Genomic DNA, 21,603 nt, shown 5'->3' with positions numbered 1-21,603 from the left:
CCTTCCTGAATTGGGGAAGCGATGGTGACTACCTGAGGTGCAGGGAAAGGGTGTTCCAGCTCTTTGCCATGAGGTAGGGTAACGTAACGTGGCTTGAAAACCTACAGAACAACCACTGCATTCTTCTTTTTCTAGACTACACCTTGGTAGTCCAACACCAACGTGTATCTTTCCTTGGGGTCAAATGGAAATGAATATACTTGGGCCTCAAATATGGTCTCCTATTTCCTTCCAAATTGAAAGTAATCCATAACAATAAATAATTCTTCTTTTCTGAGTCATCCGATGCCTGGGGCTGGCTCAAGGCCATGGTGCCACTCTCAACAGAAGCCTCTGGTACTCAAATCAAAGCTGCCCTAGACAGTCCTGAGCAACTGTCTCCCGAGCACGTCCAAGTTAGTCGTCAATCTGCTCTGGAGGTGGTGGTCACATTTTGGGACCCCCAAGTGGATCACTCAGACTTCTCCTCAGACTCCGGCTGCCCCAGTAGGTCAGCCCCCGATAGCAGACAACATCATGTAGACAAATCGGTTTCACCATACATGGTGACCTAGCTGAGGCTCAAATTTAGTGTCACCTCTTCAATCCATCTACACTTTTAGTAGCTTGGCCATGAGAAGCACCAGGACACCCTTATCCTCATCCTACCCCTCTCACAGAATGAGTTGGTTACTTAGCTTGGGCAACCAGCTGTTGCAATGCTGCCCAAGTATTGCTGTTGTTTGTTTTTATTTTAACATTTGACCTAAGGTTGCAATTGATCACACTATCACTTTGTCTGCTCGTCAGTGGGACTCCCGCACACACCTTCCCCTCCTTAAGACCCAAGCTACACATGCCTACTCATGGGAACTGGAGGGATCTGACCCCACTCTGGGCCTATGGCAATCCAGGCATATAATGTAGTATCCTGGAACACTCATGGGATGAGAACTCCAGCCAAATGCTATTATATCCACACATACCTAAAGCGAAAGGGGGTACACATTGCACTGCTACAAGGATTGCACATCACTCGGGTGAAGGGGTTCAGACTTCATAAGTAGTGGATTTGTCAGATTTATACTATCAACTTCTTAGCATATGCTAGAAGCACACTTATTTGGGTGAGAGGTGGCACCCCTCTGAAGGTCCTATTGCACAAAATAGACCCAGAGCAATAATTTATTAGCCAAGCTAAAGGGGCACATGTTTTGTGTCTACTAGCGGAACTTTAATTCCGTTTTGATTCTTCTCACCTGCCACTCCATAGCGCCCCTATGGTCACCAACAGCAAGAGTTTGCAGCTCTGGTTGCAACAATGGGCCCTTATAGACTCCTAGCATCTTCACAATCTTCACAATCCTGTTACCAGGATGAGTTGGTTCTGATCCATGCAGTATTGGCGATGGAGAGGTTTAGTATCTTCTTGAGGGTGCAGTTGACGAGGGATGTGAGGACCTTACTCCAGAGAAAGTGTCATACAGTTGTGGACTCAAGATGTGGTGATGCTTGTCTGTTGCGTCGGTTCCAACCCATGCAGTAGAGAATGCAGCAATTCTGATTCTTGCAACATCAGCAATGTGTTGGTTCTGCTCCTACAGCAGAGGATGCATCAGTTCTGCTGCAGCAATCATCTCAGGTCCACTTTCAAGGGCTCAGAACTGGGATGGCATAACTTGGCAGGATAGACTCACGGATGGCAGAGTCAAGGTGCAGAAGCAGGGTGGTTGGAAGTATTTTATATCCCTGAGACCTCTGACAGAAGGCCATCTAACCAGCCCTTGAAGTGCTAGGAATCCTTTCTTTCCTTGCCCTGGCTACAAGCTGGCTGGCGTACCAATACAGGGTTGTGAAGCCCTTTGTTTGTGGGCAGGACACAGCCTATTCAGTTGTAAGTGAGGCTGCGTCCAGCTCCTCCCTCTCATCATGGCCAAGATGACCCACTAAGTCACACCTAAGCTCCCAGTGTGTTTGGCTGTCTAGATGGAATACACAAAACCCAACTGTCAACTACACCAAGTCATGTGACCAGAGACAGGTTGCAGGCACCAAGTAGCTAAGGCAAGAAAATGCCAATTTTCTAAATGTGGCATTTTCAGAATTGCAATTTAAAATCAGACTTCACCACAAGTTAGGATTTTAAATTGGGATTCCAGAGACACCAAACATGAAGGGGTCATCTCTTCCCATTTGGAGGCTACTCTTATAAGATGTAATACAACAACTCCAATGTTATCCTGTGGGAGAAATAGGACTTGCAGTAGAGAAAAACAAATGTAAAAGTTTTTCACTACCAGGACCTGATAAACTAAAATGTACATGTCCTACTCCTTGTATACATGGTACACTGCCCTCTGGGCTGTCCAGGGCCTACCCTAGAGTGACATATGTATTAAAGAGGAAGATTGGGGCCTGGCAAAAGGTTTATTTTGTGAAGTCGACATGGTAGTTTAAACTGCACACACGGGCTCTGCAATGGCCGGTCTGCAATATGTTTAAAGAGCTACATAAGTGGGTGGCATAAATCAGTGCTGCAGGCCCACTAACAACATTTAATTTACAGGCCCTAGCACATGAAGTGCACTTTAATAGTGATTTATAAGTAAATGTAATATGCCAATTGGGGAATAAGCCAATATTACAATTTTTTATGGAGCGATCACATGCACTTTAGCACTGGTCAGCAGTGGTAAAGTGCTCAGAAACCTAAGGCCAACAAAAACAGGCCCAGCAAAATGGAGGAGGAGAATCAAAAAGTTCGGAGGAAGACCACCCTAAGGCTGGCAGGCCTAACACTGTCCATGGGATGGTAGGTCTTCAAAGTGGTAACTCAGTGCAGTGTATACAACCAATGGTAGGAGTCAGGCCCATAATTCTCAAACTCCAAGAGACAGGTGGCCACAGATCCTCCACTCCTCCACTCCCTGAATATAGTCCGAGAGACTGAAACTCAACTCATAGAAAGTCTTCATTGCTTTCTCAAGAACACACTCAGAGGGGGAGAGATTGGGCCGGCTATTGTCTTGTTTGGCCAATAGAGACAGTAGATAGATATCTATGACCAAGATCCACAACCCAGATGGCGGACTTCTTCCCTTGTCACAGGCAATACATGATGCCTTTACCTCCCAGTATGTGGACTTCTAAAGCTCCTCTTCAGAGGCCTTCGTCTCTGATCTAAAAACATTTCTAGAGCCAGCATTTCTCAGAGACTCTCTCCAGTGGAGCAGGAGGACCTCAGTAGCCCCGTGCAGAACAGGAGGTGAAAGCTGAGATAATGGCATGTCAAACCAGCAAGACAACCAGGGATGGATGGGCACCAGGCTGAAGTTTTTAAGGTGTTTAAGGATGCACTAAACCCCAAATACACCAAATGTATGAGATTATGCTTGAAGGTGGGAGCCTCCCAGCAGCAGGTTTCACTAGCCTTAATTCACAAGGACCAAAATTGATTTATTCCATGAAGAAATACCTCTATGTGTATTCACCAGCTGTAGTGGATAATGGAGGCAGTCCAAAACAGATGGCCTAAAGCAACAGTGGTAGTGCTAGATATCCACAAAGCATTTTCCCTCAGCTGGAAATATTTATTTGCAGTCTTGGCAAAGTTCAGCTTCGGCCCCTACATTGAGAAGCTAATCTGGCTTCGTATACCTCCCCCACAACAGGTATTCACTTTGGAGGGTGCCTCTCGGACTCCATACTGTTTGGGCAGGGTACCAGACAGGAATGCCCTCTCTTCCCTCTCCTGTTAACCCTGGCAATGGAAGTACTAGCAGCCAGGGCACAAACAGGTGGGGTTGAATGCAGCATCACCTTATTGGATTGCCCTCACACAATTTCATTATGTGAGGACAATGTCCTGCTGTATCTAAGGGACACCACCACCAATCTCACTTCAATAGCCTGTCTCCTGACAGATTTTGGCTAAGTGACAGGATTACTAGTCAGCTGGGGTAAATCTTGTTTGTTCCCACTGCTACCTAGAGATATACCATGGACCACTGACCTAGAGGGGGGCCCCATTCCATCGGAACCCTCTTCAGTGCTCTACCTGAGAATTCCCATAAATCATGAGGTCCTAGACCTATTCAATGGTAACTTGACTGCAGCAGTTACCTCTATTAGGTCGCACCTGTCCTTCTGAAAGCATCTCCCCCTGTCATTGGTGGGCTGCAATTACCAAAGTGGTGATACTCCCCTGCCTACTCTATTATTTCAAGAAGCTCCCGGTGTTTCTCTCTCAAATATTTTATCAGGAGCTCCATGTCCTCTTGAGAGGACTCTGCTGGCATAATTTGCATAAACGAGTAGCACTTCATAAGCTCCAACTCCCATTAGGATGGTGCGTCTTGAGGCCACCAGTTTTGAATACCATTTGCTGGCGTCCCAGTTGTAGCAGCTTTCATACTGGTTGTCGGGCTGGTTCTTGGATGACACAGGATCCCTTGGGGCTCTCCGCCAGCTCCCACACCCCAACATTCGACCTCCCTGAGACTCACTTCTCCTTCTGCAGGTGGCCCTCTTCTTTTGAAGAAAGCAATTAGCCTTACCAGACATCTACCTTCCTATGCCTCCATGGTTCTGTTGCTCAGATTTCTGACTCTGAGGGGCCACCTCCCTAGTTCACTGATACATACATGGAAGGAGGCTGGACTGTCCTCAACATCCAATACCTCTTTTACGCCTCCCTCAATGGTGCTATAGGGGATGCCTGGCAGCCCAGGAGGCTGAACCAGTCACACACCACCTTATACAATCATTGCAAACCATGGGCAGTGGCTGTAAATTGATTAGCTGGCTCATTAAGTTCTCTAATCACACATACATATATGTCTCTACAGTCCCTGCGTGATCCATGGGAGACCAAGGTTGATAGGCAGCTCCATTACAAGAAATGGGAAAAGGCACTCGCATACTGGTGGAGAGTGCTATATAATGCCCATCTGACACTGATTAAATTCTACATCCTCCAAAGGGCATGTATCTCCCCCAGACGTCTGCCCTGCCTATTCCTGGGCAACAAAGACACTTGTGACAGGTGTGGCGACCCAGGGCAGACCTGAGACATGTGATGTGGGATTACCCATGGGTATGTACATGATGGAACACTATACAGCCCCAACTTGAACCAATCATGACATCACAGGAATCTCATCCTGGGAGAAGGGGGCCCAGGGTATGTATGCAATACCACAAAAACTTAGGATTAATGTGCGCTTCCTGGATTTAGCCCTCAACTGGCCAGAAAAGCGATCACAATATGTTGGAAACTTTCAACTCCACCAAGTCCAGAACAATGGCAGGGCATATTCATCCACTGGGAGACATCCAAAGATGTGGCATTACACAGAGAAGATGTCAGATGACTTCACTGTCACCTGATGGGTCAAGGCTTGGAGGCATTGCTTTCCTGGTTGATTGATGCACCACCAGAATCCGTATCTTAGTCCACAACAGCAGAATCCTGATCCTCACTTCACACCTGGAATGGCCCATCCATCCCCTCTCTGACATCCAAGCCCAGGCCCACACGCTCAAGCAGACTCCTAACCAGATGGTACCACATATACTGACAGCAAATCCTGAGTAACCCCCTTTCCGCGGGCCCTCCTAGTCTCCGGCAACTAGAGTAGCACCAGTTATGGACTGTGTCTGATCCAGCATCCTACCCATCAGAGGCAATTTCAAGGCACCTTGCATCCCAAAACACCAATTGTTTGCAGTGATCCCCCACATTTAATACATGCCATAAATGCATGAGGGACTGTGACTCTACTGTGTGAAGTGGCCTAAGCAGCTTTCCATAATTGATCCCTCCCAGATTCCTCCCTCACTTCCTCCACCCTGTGTCACCCCGTCTTCATGCTTTTCCATAGGCGATGGACCAGAAAGTTCATGTTTCTGGATAGTTCTACCATAGAGATAGAATAAAAGATTGGAATATATGTATAAAAAAAGCAATGTGTAGATGACAAACTGCTATATGTCTGTCTCTATACATGTTGGGACGCAAATAAACAAACATGTTAAAAACACATTTGGTTATTGAAGGAATGTGTGAGAGGATGGTTCCAACTATTTTTTGGCTTTTGGATCACCTGGTTTTTGACCTTTTACGGTGAGGGAGCCTCATAGTTGGGGTCCTACCCACAGTAAACTCATGGAAAAATGGACTGCGCATGTTTACCGCCGCTGTCACCTTGCTAAGGACAGGCTGCTGTGATGCAACAAGGGTAGGAGGCCCAGGGCTGGTTACATGTGATCACTGGCGTACACACATGTGTACTTGTGTGAGAGCTGCACAGGGAGGATTCTTGGCGTGCACAGCTCAAGAACTGTGATTAAGTAGCCTGGAGCAGAAGTAACTATACAGAGTGGGAGGTGACGTGGACTAGGCCTCATGAGATGGGTGTACACATGTGAGGGATAGGTAGTGTGCTTGCTGTCTTTTCAGTGTAGGGGCACTCCATTAAATGTCAAAGTCAGTGTGCTTACTGTCTTTTCACTATAGGGACGCTCCATCAAATGTGAATGGGAATGGATGGCCTAGGGAGTGACTCCAGTCCACTAGGGTCAACAGAGTCCAGAGTCACACTAATTTACACTGTAACCTGTATGACCAGAATAATGCAGTAGGTCACAAAGGCATTTTTGTACAACTTATGGGTCATACAGGAATGTCATCGTTCTCTGACTCAGCTCAGGATTAGGGCCATTTACTGCTCTGTCCAGCTGCCTGAGTAGGGCCTTGCATCAATCAGCCAGCTGTAATCCCATGCCAGGAAATGGTCGGAGAAGCCCTAGAAGGAATGTCAGGGAGGAGGGGCTGAGACCTTTAGAGCACATGTAGCACTAACTCCGGGACGCCGCCATTTTGAGTTATCCCAGAGGACTGTGCAGGAAGGCAGGGACAGGGGCATGGAAGTGATGAGGCACATCCTGGTTGGCCAGAGGTGCAGATCTGCTGGACACATCCGCCCCTACTTAAAAGGTCCTCACAGGAGAGAGCTCTCTCTCTCTTGGCTGTGCTTCACTGCAGGACACTTGGACTGAAGACGGGTGTCAATGACAACTGGTAAGAAGAACCCCCTGATTGCCCTCTGGGGAAGGGAATCTGCCCCTGAACTACTTCAGACCCAGCAAGGCACTTGCTAGGGCCAGGTAAGCTGTCCCACCTACCCACCCTGAGGACCAGTTGGGAGAAAGACTATGCTGATGCAAGGTGAGCGCACTGTCCAGAAGGAAAGGAAGGCACCCAGATGAAAGGCTGGTGCAGGGAATCAGTGAAACTGGCTCCCTACAATTCAGGGACTTTCTAGGCCAGGAGGCCTAATGAAAGTGCTCCTGGTGGTAAGAGCTCGCCACCAGGAGAGGAACGACACCAAGCTCGTCGAAATCAGTTCTTGGAGGCCTGAGATATCACAAGAAGAAGGTCTTCAACCTTTGACCTTTTCTGAGTAGGCGGCGAAGCATGTGGGGCTCTGTTGCTGCTCCAGTCTGTGCTCCCAGGGTGGGCCAGGGCCTGACCGCCAAAAAAATAAAGCTGAGGGGTGCCGTTGCTCCCCTGTGAAGACTAGCAGAGGGGCTCCAGACCCCATCCCGGGACCCCAAAAAGAAGCTAACCCGGTGATCGCTGTTGTGCTGCACGCCCAAAGTAAAGCCAGGAGGTGCTGTTGTGCCCCCGTGAAACTGAAAGAGGGGCCTAGGACCCCGTCCTGAGGCCCTGCCAATAAGTAAAGTCAGAGGACGTCATTGCGCCCTCCTCCGGCTGTGGGAAGGACCAGCGGCCAAAGAAGAAGCTGAGGAGCTCTGTTGTGCTCCCGCACTCCCCGTGAAGGTTGTCCAGGTGCCCGGACATCATCGCCTGGTCCCACACCGAAGCAAAATGGAGGCGTTTTGTCATGCCCCCTGTGAAGATGGCTGAAGGGGCTGGGACCCCATCCGGGGCCCCTTGGTGGTAGAAGACGCTGGGGAGCGCATGAAGATGCAGATGGGGGAGTGTCATCGCACTCTCCCTGGGCGGCCAGGAGGGTTGTCACCAACATCGTGTCTGCACCTCCACCGCATGGCCTGTCCACAGACCGCCTCAGCAGAGTCTGCGGTACAGATTAGGCAGACTTACAAAGTCAGGAAGGTCAGCTCCCACAGCAGCACCACCAGGTGCTGGCCAGGCAGGGAGTCGGTGGGAACGGTCGGGGTGGAAGCCCTGAGCCGCTCCCCAACATTACCTACCTCACGTGGGGTATCCGAGTGGGACTAGGCACCCCCGAAAATGAGTGCAGCAGGAGTGGGCTCCCCGTGCATCCCTCTAATGAGGATGCACCATGACAGGGTTGTCCGTGTGGGACCGGACATCCTCAAACACGAGGGCAGCCGGGGGTGGACTCCCTGCACTGCCCTCCAATGAGGCAACATCACAGGGGTGTCCAGGTGGGACTGGACACCTCCCCCAAACACCGAGGAACGTGGCGCGAGGCCGCAGCAGGAAATTTGGGCACAGAGAAACAGTTCTCCCTGGCACAGCAGGAGAGCCACTCATCAAATATGCAGACTGACCCACAATGCCTTGCGAGGCACAACACTCACCCCAAACCTGTTCTCAGCTTGTGGTGGCCCCAGGAAGATGGGGTCACCACCAACCGAATGCCCATAAGTAAGGGGAGAGTTTGGTGTCCCACTCTAGAATGGGTGGGACAAGAGCATGGTAACCCCCTGCGGGTCCCATGTATTCCTCAAGACCTTGTGCCTGGAACTTTTGTTCTCTGCTGGGGGAATTGTTCCTTCTTGGGGTAAAAGTCTGTGGGTGTATTGCAGAAAGACTGAAAAGATGCGGTCCCAGTAGGAAAACCAATGGCATTACTTGTGAAGGGTCCTATGATGGGTCTTCTCTAGGGATGCAAGATGGTCATACACAATGCTAATCTGACTAATCATCAGTGCATAAATAATTCCAACATCCCTATACATGCTCTTTTTCATGCTTATTTGAGTAATGAAAATGACAGCCCCTACTGATCGAAGTAGATGTACCTTATTGCAAAAATGAGATGCTCTCACTCCAAGTTGCAGTCAAATATTGCTTTGGGGTAGAAGTAAATGTTTTGACATGTGGGTTGCTGTATTATATTTCCCCTCGGGGTGGATACCTGAATGATTACACAATTTCATCCAAAAGTAATTCCATCAACATTTGTATATTTGTCAATTGTTGCATAGTATTGAGTATTGTGTGTGTAATAAATGTACTTTTACTTTAGCAAAAGAAAAGACACAGACTGGACAATAATTTATTGGTTGTTATTCTTGTGTGCTCGCGCATGGTGATTACTAGCCCACACCACCTCCCTGGAGTAATCCTTGGACTGCTCTGCAATGCTACCCCATGAGAGTCAAGCGCTACAATGGGGTGTTTGGTCCCAGTGGTGGTCGAATGCAGACCCACTACTTGTGCAGGCCCCACAACTAATGACCCACCTTCCAACACTGTCACACCACTGTGAAGATTGCCAGAAGCACCCTGGACCCCATCCTGGGACCTCACAAAGAAAAGAAAGTCAGAGAGTGCAATTGTGCTCCCTGTGAATGTGGAGGAGGGGGCCCAGGGCCCAATCCTTGGTCCCCGAGGGTGCCAAGGAGGTGGTGGAGTGCAGCCATACTCCCCCTGTGGCCCACCCAGCCGAAGCATCCCACGAATCTGCCTGCTGAGCGGGCAGACTCGCCTTCAGGAGCAGGCTCCCTTGGCAGTACTGGAAGGTGGCGGCTATGGGGAGATACAGTGGGAGAGGCCAGGTGTAGGCCCCCTGTGCCACCTCCCCTATGAAGTACTCACCTTGTGTGGGGAGTGTCTGGTTGGGACCTGACACCCCCTAAGGAGCGAACCCAATCCCTGCAATGTGGCTCTCCCCAGCGCAGTGGGAGAGCTGCTAATAGAATATGCATAAGCCGGCGTGGAGAGCCCCATAATGCCTTGTAAGGCCCACTTATTTACCCACTGAAAGTTCTCTTTCTCAGCTCTTGGTGACCCAAGGAAGATGGGGTCACCACCAACGGAAAGCCAATAGATGTGGGAACTGCAGAAGCAGTGCAGTCTCCCCTCAACAGGACATTTTGTGTCCCAACTCTAGGTTGGGTGGGACTTGAAAATGATAACCCATCCAGTGTTCCAAGCTTTTATCTGAGCATGTCCCAGCTGGGATGTTTGTTTCAGAGTGATGGCACTGCACTTTCTAGGACATGAAGATCGTGGTTGCAATCCTTGTGGCTTGAATGGTGATTACAACAGGATTGTTATAATGTGAAACACCTCCGAGGGGGGAAAAGGCTGTAATTACAGGCATTGTTATAGTGATGGAGAACTTTAGGGTCTATGGTTCAAACGGTAGCATGTTGTGCTAAATATGTTTAAAAATGTATGGCTGCAGCGTGTGGCCTATGACATGCCATGTGTATGGTCATGTGAAAAGGCACCCACTAAGGGTGAAAGATGGTACTACACAATGTTTAACAACCAAGTGATGTTTTATAGGGACGGTGTCAACTGTGCATCATGTTTATGTTGAATGTTTCAATGTGGAATATGATGAACCTTGGCCCACACCCTCTAGGGGTGTGGGTAGACTGTGTAGATCATGCTAAGGGTAATCCTAACAGTGAAAACCACTCCAACCGGCCTAGACATCCTCCTTGTTGATACTTATTTGAGTAATGAGACTGGCAGCCACTGGTGATCAAAGTAGAGTTGTTAGTTTATATCTCCCTTTGGGAGAGACAAGAATGATTACAAAATGTCATCCAAAAGTAATTCCATCAGCTTGTGTATATTGTAAATTGTTGCATAGTATTGAGTAGTGTGTGTGTGTGTGTGTGTGTGTGTGTGTGTGTGTGTAATAAATATACTTTTACTTTATCAAAAGAAAAGCATGGACTGGACATTCATTTATTGAGTGTTTGTCAAACTTGTACCTTTTCCGCAGGAGTGAAATGAATACAAGGTAGTTCCAGGCCTCCCAGTGAAACAAGCGGACCACAGGTACTCACGTCTGTTCCACCGGGAAGAAGGGACGAATCCTGATCAGGACCAGACCAAAGCTTCCACTTGGAAGTGTTGAGTCCTTTTCTGTAAAACACAAAAATCCTTTTAGCATATCAAAGAATACTTTTACAAGTTTTCATTTTTATCAATATAATTCCCTTTTAGGTACCTTAGGTCCCTTCTCAGTTTCTTTTTAGAGGCTGGTTCCTGAAGACTGGTATTATGGAAAGCATCCCGGACAACGACTCCTTAACAACGAAGTCGTGGAAAACCACGACTTCCTTGTTCGGGGCCTTAACCACGCATGTGCTGAACCACGCACATGCGCGGTTAAGGCACAGAAGAAGGGAGTCGGCTGAGGAGGATGACGCGATCAAGGAGGAGGTAAGTTGGGCTGGGACTGGGGCTGTTTTAAGGGCAGGGGGGGTCAGGGTATTTGTTATTTTTAGGGGGTGGGGGTCGGGTGGTTTAGGGGCAGGGGGAGGGGTGGGGTGTAGGGGTATTTTTAGTTTTTGGGGTGGGGTGGGGGCTCGGGGTGATTAAGGTTTAGGGGCGGGGAGGGTGGGTCAGTGCATTTTTAGTTTTAGGTGCGGGATGTGGGGTTGGGGTATTTTTTGTTTTTGGGGGTGGGTTTGGGGTGGTTTAGGTTTAGGGGTGGGGCGGTCGTGGCATTTTTATTTTTAGGGGCAGGGGTGGGGCGTTGGGGTAGTTTTAGTTTTAGGGGCAGGGGTGGGGGATCCGGGGTATTTTTACTTTTTGGGAGTGGGGGGTTGGGGTAGATTGGGTTTTAGGGGTGGGGGTCGTGGTATATTTTAGTTTTGGAGGTTGGAGTGGTTTAGGGGAGGGGGTTCGGTTATTTTTAGGTTTAGGGGCGGTTTAGGTTTGGGGGTGGGAGAAGTGGGGTCGGGGCATTTTTAGTTTTAGGGGCGGGGTGGGGGGTTGAGGTATTTTTAATTTTAGGGGTGGCGGGTCAGGGTGGTTTAGGTTTGGGGCGGGGAGGGGGGATAGGTATTTTTAGTATTTGGGGGTGGGGGTTGGGGTGGTTTAGGTTTAGGGGTGGGGTGCTTTAGGTTTTAGGGGTGGGGGTTGGGGTGGTTTTAGGTTTTAGGGGTGGGGTGAGAGGTTGCAGTAATTTTAGGTGTGGGGGTTGGGGTGGTTTTTGGGGTGGGGTGGGGGGGTGGTGGTAAGTTTTAGGGGGGCTGGTGGGGGGCCAGGGGGATGCATGCTGGAACCATGCATGCCGTTTACTAATGCCTTTACCCGGGATGCCTTTACAATGAAAAATCATTGTTAAGGCATTCGTGGTAAAGGCATTAGTGGTAACAACAAGGTCGTTGTTCCGACCTCGTTGTTCAGGCATGCATTGTTCCAGCATGCGTTGTTCCGACGTATATTCTGGTATTATATGTGTAATCCTTCTAAGAAAACAGAACTCACAAAAGTTACATCCACTGGCAAGACTCACAGATATTAATGAGTATTAAACACTTGTCTACTACACCTACCTAAGTATGAGTTTGTCAAATATATATATATATATATTATTATTATTATTATTTTTTTGGGAAAACACACTGCTTGGAAACAACAACAATCAAAGTCTTGTAATTTCTCTTCCTCTTAGATAATGAAGTTCGCAAACATATGGTTAAGACTTTACCAGGGTTTTTCACGAGTTCCATCAGATAAGTAATCCTTCAGGAAAAGAGGAAGTCATGAATGTTACCACTTTGTGACTATAAGTAGATTTCCTGATTTTTGTCTCTTTTCTTGTCTTTAGCAGGAAGATCCAAGGAAAGGCAGATCATGGAGAAAACAACTGATACCAGAACAGAAAAGTCTTAAGACAGCTGGGTCAGAAAGAAAACAGGCCTCCAGTTTTTTTGTGAGCGCTGAGAAAGCCCGCACCCACCAATACTGATTCTCCTTTCATGCTGATTACCAGCACGAAAGCAGCATCAGGATTGGTTAGTGGTGTTTCCTGGTCCTGCGTGTTGGAGCTTCCAGGAGCAGGAGGACGCCGTGAGGAAGACAGCTGCAGGTAAGTGACTTTAAAAAAATATATTATTATTATTATTGTGTGGCCCCTACGCCATAAACATAAGCCAGCAACCACTGGCAGTGAATGTAGTTTAAATTCAAGCACCTCACATTCACAAGCTTAGCCAGGAGCATGAGGACTGCCTTTCAACATTCCCATCTGATGCACTACTAAGACTCTTGTGTGTATAGGAGGCATTACCCGTGAGTACGTAAATCAGTGTGTGGTTAACTTATTATGCATAATTAAGGCTCTGAGTGCATAGAAATGTTTGTGGTCAGTGCACTATCATTTGAAATCAATCCATAGTGAGGGTTACCTAAAGAGCGTGAGCATGGTTCCTCATTGTTCCAATTATATTGTGCTCAATGGATGTAATGGGAAAATTGGCTGGTGACCACAGGGGCTTCACTATTGAAGGCACCAATTGTAGAATTACCAATGCAAGTGGTTGGAACTTGGGCCCAGATTTATACTTTTTCACTCAAAACGGCATTAGCGCAGTTTTGCGTGAAAAAGTATAGCGCCGGCTAGTGCCATTCCAAGATGTCGGCCGGGCGTTACCTAATGGCGTTAGCCGGCGCTAATGCCCTGTTAGCGCCCTTGTAAAGGATGCAAACAGAGTGGGAGAGGCGTTGGGGAACCAAAAAATGCCTCTAAGCAGTGTAGCGCCATTTTCTGGCACACAACCCCCATGTACATGGCTCCTGTCTTAGTAAAGGCAGGAGCCACGCCCACCACCCCAATGGCCATGCCCAGGGGACAAATGTCCCCTGGGCATGGCCATTGGGGCCAGCACCATGCAGGGGGCCACAAGTCAGGGTCCCTGGGTGTGAATAAAATATATATATATATATATATATACTTACCGGAACTTACCTGGGATGGGTCCCCCATCCTGTGGTGTCTCTCTGGTGTGGGTGGGGTGTTCCTATGGCCAGGGAAGGGCACCTGTGGGCTCTTTCCATGGTCTCTGACTATGGAAATATGCCTACAGGTCCCCTAATGCCTACCCATACCCAGGTGTCAAATAATGGCGCTAAGCAAGCTTAGCGCCATTATTTAAGGACCCCATCCCCCTGTGCTGGATTTTAGCACAGGGGGATAAGTATGGTGCTAAGGCCATATTGTCCTTTTCTGGACGGGAACGCCTACCTTGCATCTCATTGACGCAAGGTAGTTTTTCAAATCCAGAAAACGATGTTAACTCCATTACTTTGGCGCTAGACGTTTCTAGTGCCAAAGTATAAATATGGAGTTAGGTTTGCGCTGAATTAGCGTAAAAAATAATGACGCTAATTCAGCAAAAACCGAGTATAAATATGGGCCCTGGCATCATGTGAAACATCCGCTAGTATCAGTCGTCCACTCCAGTGTGAGGGATTAACCGTTTATGAAGCTGGGTGTGGCAGTGCTAATGGATTGTAACCATGGGCTGTCACAGTTTGCAACTGTTGCCATGATGGAAGCAGAGGGAGGACGAAGAAGCAAAGTCCTTAAGGGAAATCATGGACATGGATGAGGGACTTCCAAAAACACACAGGATGACTGTTAAGCTGAATACTTGCAGCTTGGAGGTGGTAAGAAAAAAACAGTAATTATTCATTTGTGTATCAAGTTCATTGTAAGCTCTTGGTATGAGAGTAAGGGCACTAGTTTTATATACTACTATGCAATGCATTTAACATGCTTGTAACGCTATTCTTATGTCTCTTCGTTCATGGCTATAAAACATGGCTATAAATATATTTTTTTAAGGTTGAATAGTTGTTATGAAGTTAACACGTCCACTAAAATCACAATGCTAAAGGGGGAGGCAATGACTTTAATGTTATGTTTTTGGTTGACAGACTTGTTTATCTTTACAGTTTTGGGGCATTTGCAGTTTTTGGGAAGTGTGACCTGCCTAGTTCCTTGTAAATAATTTCAAGCATGTGCTGTGCTAGGTTTATGATTGCGGGGCAGTTTAGGGGAGGTTGAAAGTAGCTTTCTGTATCTGAGTTGGACTTATGTTCTATGACATTGTATGTAGTGTATTAGGAGTTGAGTCTGGGAAATGGTATTTAGTTACCAACTGTGTATTGTGATTTCATGTGCTGATTGTGTGGATTCTTCTGTGCAACGAAGGGAAGTACCTTGTCTCAAATCTTGTAGCATGGTGTTACATGCATGTGCAAATGGGGGAAGAGTAATACCCCAGTTGCTGGTGTTGTTAAATTGGGGAAGTCTAGCATCCTGTCGCACCATGAAGCATGAAGGGGTGTTGCAGCCTTGGGTGTGCGAGTGGCAAAGTTTAGTACCCTGGTGGGAGAGGAACAGCAAAAGGAGTATTATAGTTTATGGTGTAAGAAAGTGATGGAGTAGGACCCACTCTAGAAAGCATAGTGTATAAAAGTGGGAAAGTATGGTACCCTATGCAAGAGAAAACATGGGGAAGTCTAATACGCCATGGTGTTCTGTCACTTGAGTGTGCTTTGACACCAGTCATCACTGTGTATGAATTAAAAGTTTCAACATTTGCATGGTATTTGAGACAGAGTACATCAGTGTGTGATGTCTTGCATTTCTTTGTTACCTAGTGTGTTTAGTTTCACCTATAGGAGATCTGTGACAGGTCATCCTTCTCTACAAATGGGAGGGTACCCTTTCTGACAGTCTGGTTGGTGAGTGTAATTTCGTGTACTGGAGTGAGTTATTTGTTTATTCATGGTAATATCTTATGTAGTTTTGACAGGTGAGGGCCTCCTTTCCTTGGCAACGTATGATGTTAGTCCAAGATGCTGATATGGTTTTAGAAATGGGAGAGCTGTACTGCATTGTTGTTTGTTTTGTTGTGTATTTGTTGTATTGCACTGCTATTTGACAGTTTTGTTGTGCTAGTCATTTTCAGTCTGTGCCTGTTGAGGGCTGTCATTATTGTGGTCAGTAGATGTTCCCTCTGGTGTTCGTGCACTTCCAGACGGAATCGATGCAGATTTAGGTACCTCCTTCTGTCTCTCTTGTGGCATTTCCATGTAGTCAGCTAGTGTGTCTGGGTGTTGGCATGGTGGAGTGCTAGGCTGTATGTGTGAGTGTTGTGTGTGTGTGTGGGTGTGGGTGTGTGCGTGAAAGGGTGTTTTGCTTGTATTAGACTGAGAAGGTTTGTGACGTGTGGAGATTTTTCTTATTTCTGGGACATTTTTGCACTGCTTTGACATTTGTCCTGTGTGTAGAGAAAGAAGATATTGCAGTGGAGTGGGATGTCTAGTTTGATATGTGTATCCAAAATGATGCTCTAGTGGCGCAATGTATGTCTGCATGGATTGGCTGAGTGGACATACTGTAGAATGTTGAGTGTGCATCCGGTGAATATGACAGTGACTTCAGCGTTGTTGTTTGTGTGCTAGTTGAATCTTGGAAGTTAATGACAGTTAGAGGGAAAATTGTGCGCTTACAGGACCTACCTGTTACTAAGACAGTAACCAAGGGGACTAATATTGATTAAGGAATTTACCTCCTACATGAATGGCTCCGACTCTTGTATGAAGAACCTGCCATTCAACTACAGTAAGAATGTATTTTTACTTAAATGCATTGTCAATAACTGTAGGGTATTATGACTTCATATAGGCACTCCAATTTCGGGGGCTGTGAGTGGAGGGTAGAGTTCACTGCATACGATCTGTCTCTCCCCAACATTGTTTGGCTCCGTTCCCCTTTTGGTCCGTGTAGTATGTTGGATCTTGTCCGACGTGTGTACGTAGGCACTGACACTCATACACCGGGTCGGGACTTTCCACAATGAATGATCATGATAATTATTCACATACAATAAAACTGAATCTGGGTGTTATTTGTGTATTAATTTCTTATAATGAAGACCTGCATTGCTGCTGCTCTTTCAGCAAACGTTCATGTCATTGGAAATATTTTAACTTGACGGTGCTGCCCTAACCTTGACGTGTAAATAGCTGCAATGGAGCTACATCAAAAGCTGAAGTAAGTAATGATATCACTGCAGCACCCATCATCATATATCTAATCCCAGTGACAAAGAACATTTGCTATGAGTTAATGTTTCACCTGACAAGATTTAAAATGACTGTGGCCATGATGGTGTTGCTGAATGAAAAATCGTTTATAGAAGTGAACCAATGATTCTACAGTCACATGCATTATCGGCCAATAATCTATTATTCATCTGCATATACCTAGACATTACAGCATTCGTTATTATTACATTTTAGCATTATATACAATTGCGTTTGTACTGTGCTCAGTATAACATACATAAAAAATAACAAAAACATTCGTTGTACGCACAGCTGTACACTTTTGCATTCAGATTTATCTGCTACATTCGTCAGATTTCTTTAGTTTGTTTAGAACCTATGGGCTTTGCTTAAACCTTTTATTAGGTCGAGCGTGCAAGCGCTCTGACGTGTTTTAATCTACCTGTGCTCTTTTAATCACCCCACCGCATGCTCATCACTATCCCTCGTTCATGGGCTTGCCTTTCAAAAATCCTTTGTTATCATTGGCAAATGCTTTACGTTTGTCCCTCGTTGGGGCAGTTTGGTTACTGCCTTGGACAACGACCCTGTTACATGGATAATTGCACATTTGACAATACGTCTGACTGCAAGCGAACTTCTTTTTTTTTTGTGTCTCTCCTTCGTGCTCACACTCATGGCGGTCTTGGTGCTTTGAATTGGCTTGCTTATGTCAACTATTTTACTTTTAATTTTAAATTTATGTGGCAAGAAAAGTCCAGTTGTGAATTTACAACACTAATAGCTCTAACTCAAGCAAGCGTAAGACCGATTGCATTGCAAACGCTTGTTTCTTTAGTGTTCTGCTTTAATTTTTCATTCATGGGATGTGATTCACTAAGTTCAATGTTATTGTCTTCTCCCACACTGTGCTATGCTTTTCAGTAAAATATTCTTGCTCTTGCTCCCTGCACAGCAGATGCAACATGACCAAGATGTGGTTACTTTGAGGCTGTGTGTACTGCAATGTTGTTAGAAATGGGGGTTTCTGGTTGGCTAGGGGATGCCCCTAAGCCAGGCAGGACCCACCACTCCAGGTCAAGGTAGTTACACACCCATGGCAATCCTCCCCACCCGGTTGGTAGCTTGGCACAAGCAGTTAGGCTTATCCCAGAGATCATGTGTAATGTGTTTGCACAACACACACAATACATGTGACCCAATAAATACACCAGTAAGGGAAAACATCAAAAATGTATATAAAATATAAAATAAAATAAAAATAAACTGTATTATCATAAAACATCATTAGACCAGACACGACATGTATCAGTAAAACCCTTCTACACAACCAGTTGTCAGAATATTACACAGGTGACTGCTACTCTGCAGAAATAAGTAGTAGTCAGTTAAACATTATCACCCAAAAATACACGTCAGAACAAACTCCTTATCACAAATGCCAAGACATCCCCATGAATGCACATATCATGAAAAACATGTCCCAAATGGAAAGTTATTAGCATCACCAACATGGATGCATATAGCATGAAAATGTTCCCCTCTGCATATATCAGGGGCCCTGAGGGTATATACGTCCCCCCAACAGGGCATGCCAAACCCTTCACACAGGTCGGGTCATAAACCAAAAAGGAAATGCAGAAACAATAGGGGCAGAATCATTGTGGTGAACAGCGATGTCTAGACGTATTCCCAACAACTACCTTCTACCCGAAGGTGGCAGCACATCTGCACCTGCTTTAGAGGGTATACAGTAATTTTTAGCAGGAAGCAGGAGGAGGCCAGATCGGGACTTCTGTAAGAAGTCTGCCCCTCCTGCCACCCAGACCCAGTGCCCCTGCCCAAGTTTGAACCACCATGGGGAAGGGGAGAAGGCACACACCTTGACAAGCCCCACAGGCAAAAATGGCTTGTAGGTAACTCTCCACTGGCCATTAGGATGGCTGTCAGTATGGGGAAGATCCTTGGTGGTGTGTGAGGAGCGCGCTCAAACCTCCGTGCTTGTGTGTGGCTGTCCTCCGTTAGTATGTTGCTGTTGTGGTTACTACAATACAACAAGGCACCCCCTTTTGGGTACCTTCTGAGTAAAAAAGATTGCCTGACACTTGTCCTCCTACCTGAGTTCAGCGGCTCCCTTTGGTGGTAAATCCTCTGGCAGCGTGCCCCTCCAGTAACACGTCCTGAGCACTCCCAAGCTCGGAGGGAGAAACTGCAGCACATCTGTCAGGCCCGTCCTCCAATGGCAAGATCCTTTGCACCCACCCAGGCCATGGCGGTGATTTCACGCAGGAAGGTGCCAGCCTGTGCCCTGGGGACTCTACAGGGTGCACACCTCTCTCCTGGTCTAGCCCGAGGCCTGCGATCCTCTTCTGCCCTTTGCAGGCAAGCACCAGCACTCCAGTGCGCACACTCCTTTCAATCTCGTCAGGGCCATTGGAATTAAGGAGACCCCAAAAAAGGGCTACATACTGACACTCTTAGGGCACCACAGCCAGCACTTGAAGACTGCGCTTCGTACGAGGTTGCCGGCAGGCCCCTCTCAAAGGGGGTCATGGGTGCAACTCCAGAGTCCACGGGGCACTCCTTGCACCCAAGAGGATGATTATGAAGTGCTCTGCATGCGCTGATTTTAAAACAAGAAAAGAAATAAAGCAAGGAGCTGTGCACATTGCTCCCCATGCTCTGGGCTCCACAGAAGTACTCAGGGGGACATGAAGGCAGGTGGTAGTGGATGGGGAGTCCAGCACCCAACAGGCAGGTAGGGGCGATCACCAAAAACAACCCAGCCAAGCCAGTGTAGTTTAAACCTAGGGGGCAGTTGGTTAGAAGGGCAACAAACAGAAAAGCGACCTTGATGAGTCCTTTGAAGCCAGCAGCAGGGTAACAACCAGAAGGGCAGTCCAGATGAGTCTTTTGTGCAGTCCAGTAGCCTCTCTGGCAGAGGTTCAGTCCCAGTTCCAAAAGTGCTCTCCAAATATGGGGGAAAACTCCCTGTACTTATACTCATTTTACACAGCCTCCACAATGGGGGAGACGGGGCTCCAACCAGTACTAACTGCTTCCAGGAGTGTCCCCTTTTTCCTCCAGCACTGACTCCAGACATTAGTGGAGGGGTAAACGAGCCCTTTGTGTGAGGCCAGTGCACAGCTTTTACAAATGCAGATGTGCCTGCCTCTCCTTCTCCCATCCCAAGAAGACCATTCAGTATGAAGATGCACTCCTGTGACACCTCCAGGCTGTCTGAAAAGTATGCACAAAGCCCAGCTGCCCCAGATGTGGATTGGAGTCAAGCTGCAAAACACCAGAGTCGTAAGAACAGAGAAATGCCCACTTTCTAAAGGTTGCATTTCTATAATGGTAATAAAAACTCACCTACACCAGTAAGCAGCATTTCCCAGTACCATTACAATCATTCTAAACATGCCTATGCTACTCCTCATAGATTAGATAATACCACTTAGACATATGTTACGACATTTCCAAGGCAATCCAATGAGAGAGGCAGCACTCACAGTAGTGAGAAACTAGATAGGCTGTTTGTCACTACCAGGACATGTAGTACATAAACACATATATTTTACCTTTTACATACACAGCACCCTGCCCATAAAGCTAGCTAGGTCCTACCTTAGGGGTGACTTATATGTAGTTAAAGGGGAGTTCCAGGCCTGGCAAGTACATTTAGATGCCAGGTCCCTGTGGCAGTAAACTGTGCATGCAGGCTCTGCGGTAGCAGGCCTGAGACAGGTTTGAGATGCTACTTCTGTGGGTGCACAAGCTGCGCTGCAGGCCCATTAGTAGTATTTAATTTACAGGCCCTGGGTATAGGGATACTACTGTACAAGGGACTTACAGGTAAATTTAATGTGCCAATCAGGTGTAAGCCAATTAGACCAAGTTCAGAAGGGAGAGCACATGCACTTTAGCACTGTTCAGCAGTGGTAAAGTGCCCAGAGTCCTAACATCAACAAAAAGGGTCAGAAAAAAGTAGGAGGGGAAAGGCAAAAAGTTTGGTGATCACCCTATAAAAAGGGCCAGGTCCAACAGGTATTCAATCTAGGGGCAGATTTAGAGAAGTGGTGATGCACCTAGTGCAGCGCCACTTTACTTGCATCCCCATAGCAGCCCCCTACCACCACCATGTGTGCGCCGTATTTAAAAAATGGTGCACCATGGCGCACGGTGGGGGGCAATAGCTTCATTATTTTTACGTTATTGATGTACTCCGCAGGACAAGCACCAAAATATTGGCGCTACTCCTGCAGAGTACATAGAGGCCCATTATAAATAAAGGAAGCCCTCTTTTAACACCTGCTCTGAGCAGGCATTAAATGTGCCGAAAAAATGGTGCAAGGAAATCTCTTAGATTTCCTTGTTCTATTTTTACGCCCCCCCCCCCTAACTGGGGAACACCCCCCTTGCATATATTATGCCTGGTGGAGGCATAATGTGGCACAAGGGTTTTCAAAGTGGCACAATGCATGCATTGTGGCACTTTGTAAATATGGCGTGGGGAAAATTCCACTTTAGTGCCGTCTTAGTGTAAAAAAAAT

This window comes from Pleurodeles waltl, chromosome 8, assembly GCF_031143425.1.
Source record: "Pleurodeles waltl isolate 20211129_DDA chromosome 8, aPleWal1.hap1.20221129, whole genome shotgun sequence".
In the NCBI taxonomy this organism is placed as follows: domain Eukaryota; kingdom Metazoa; phylum Chordata; class Amphibia; order Caudata; family Salamandridae; genus Pleurodeles; species Pleurodeles waltl.
This window is presented reverse-complemented; position numbering follows the sequence as displayed.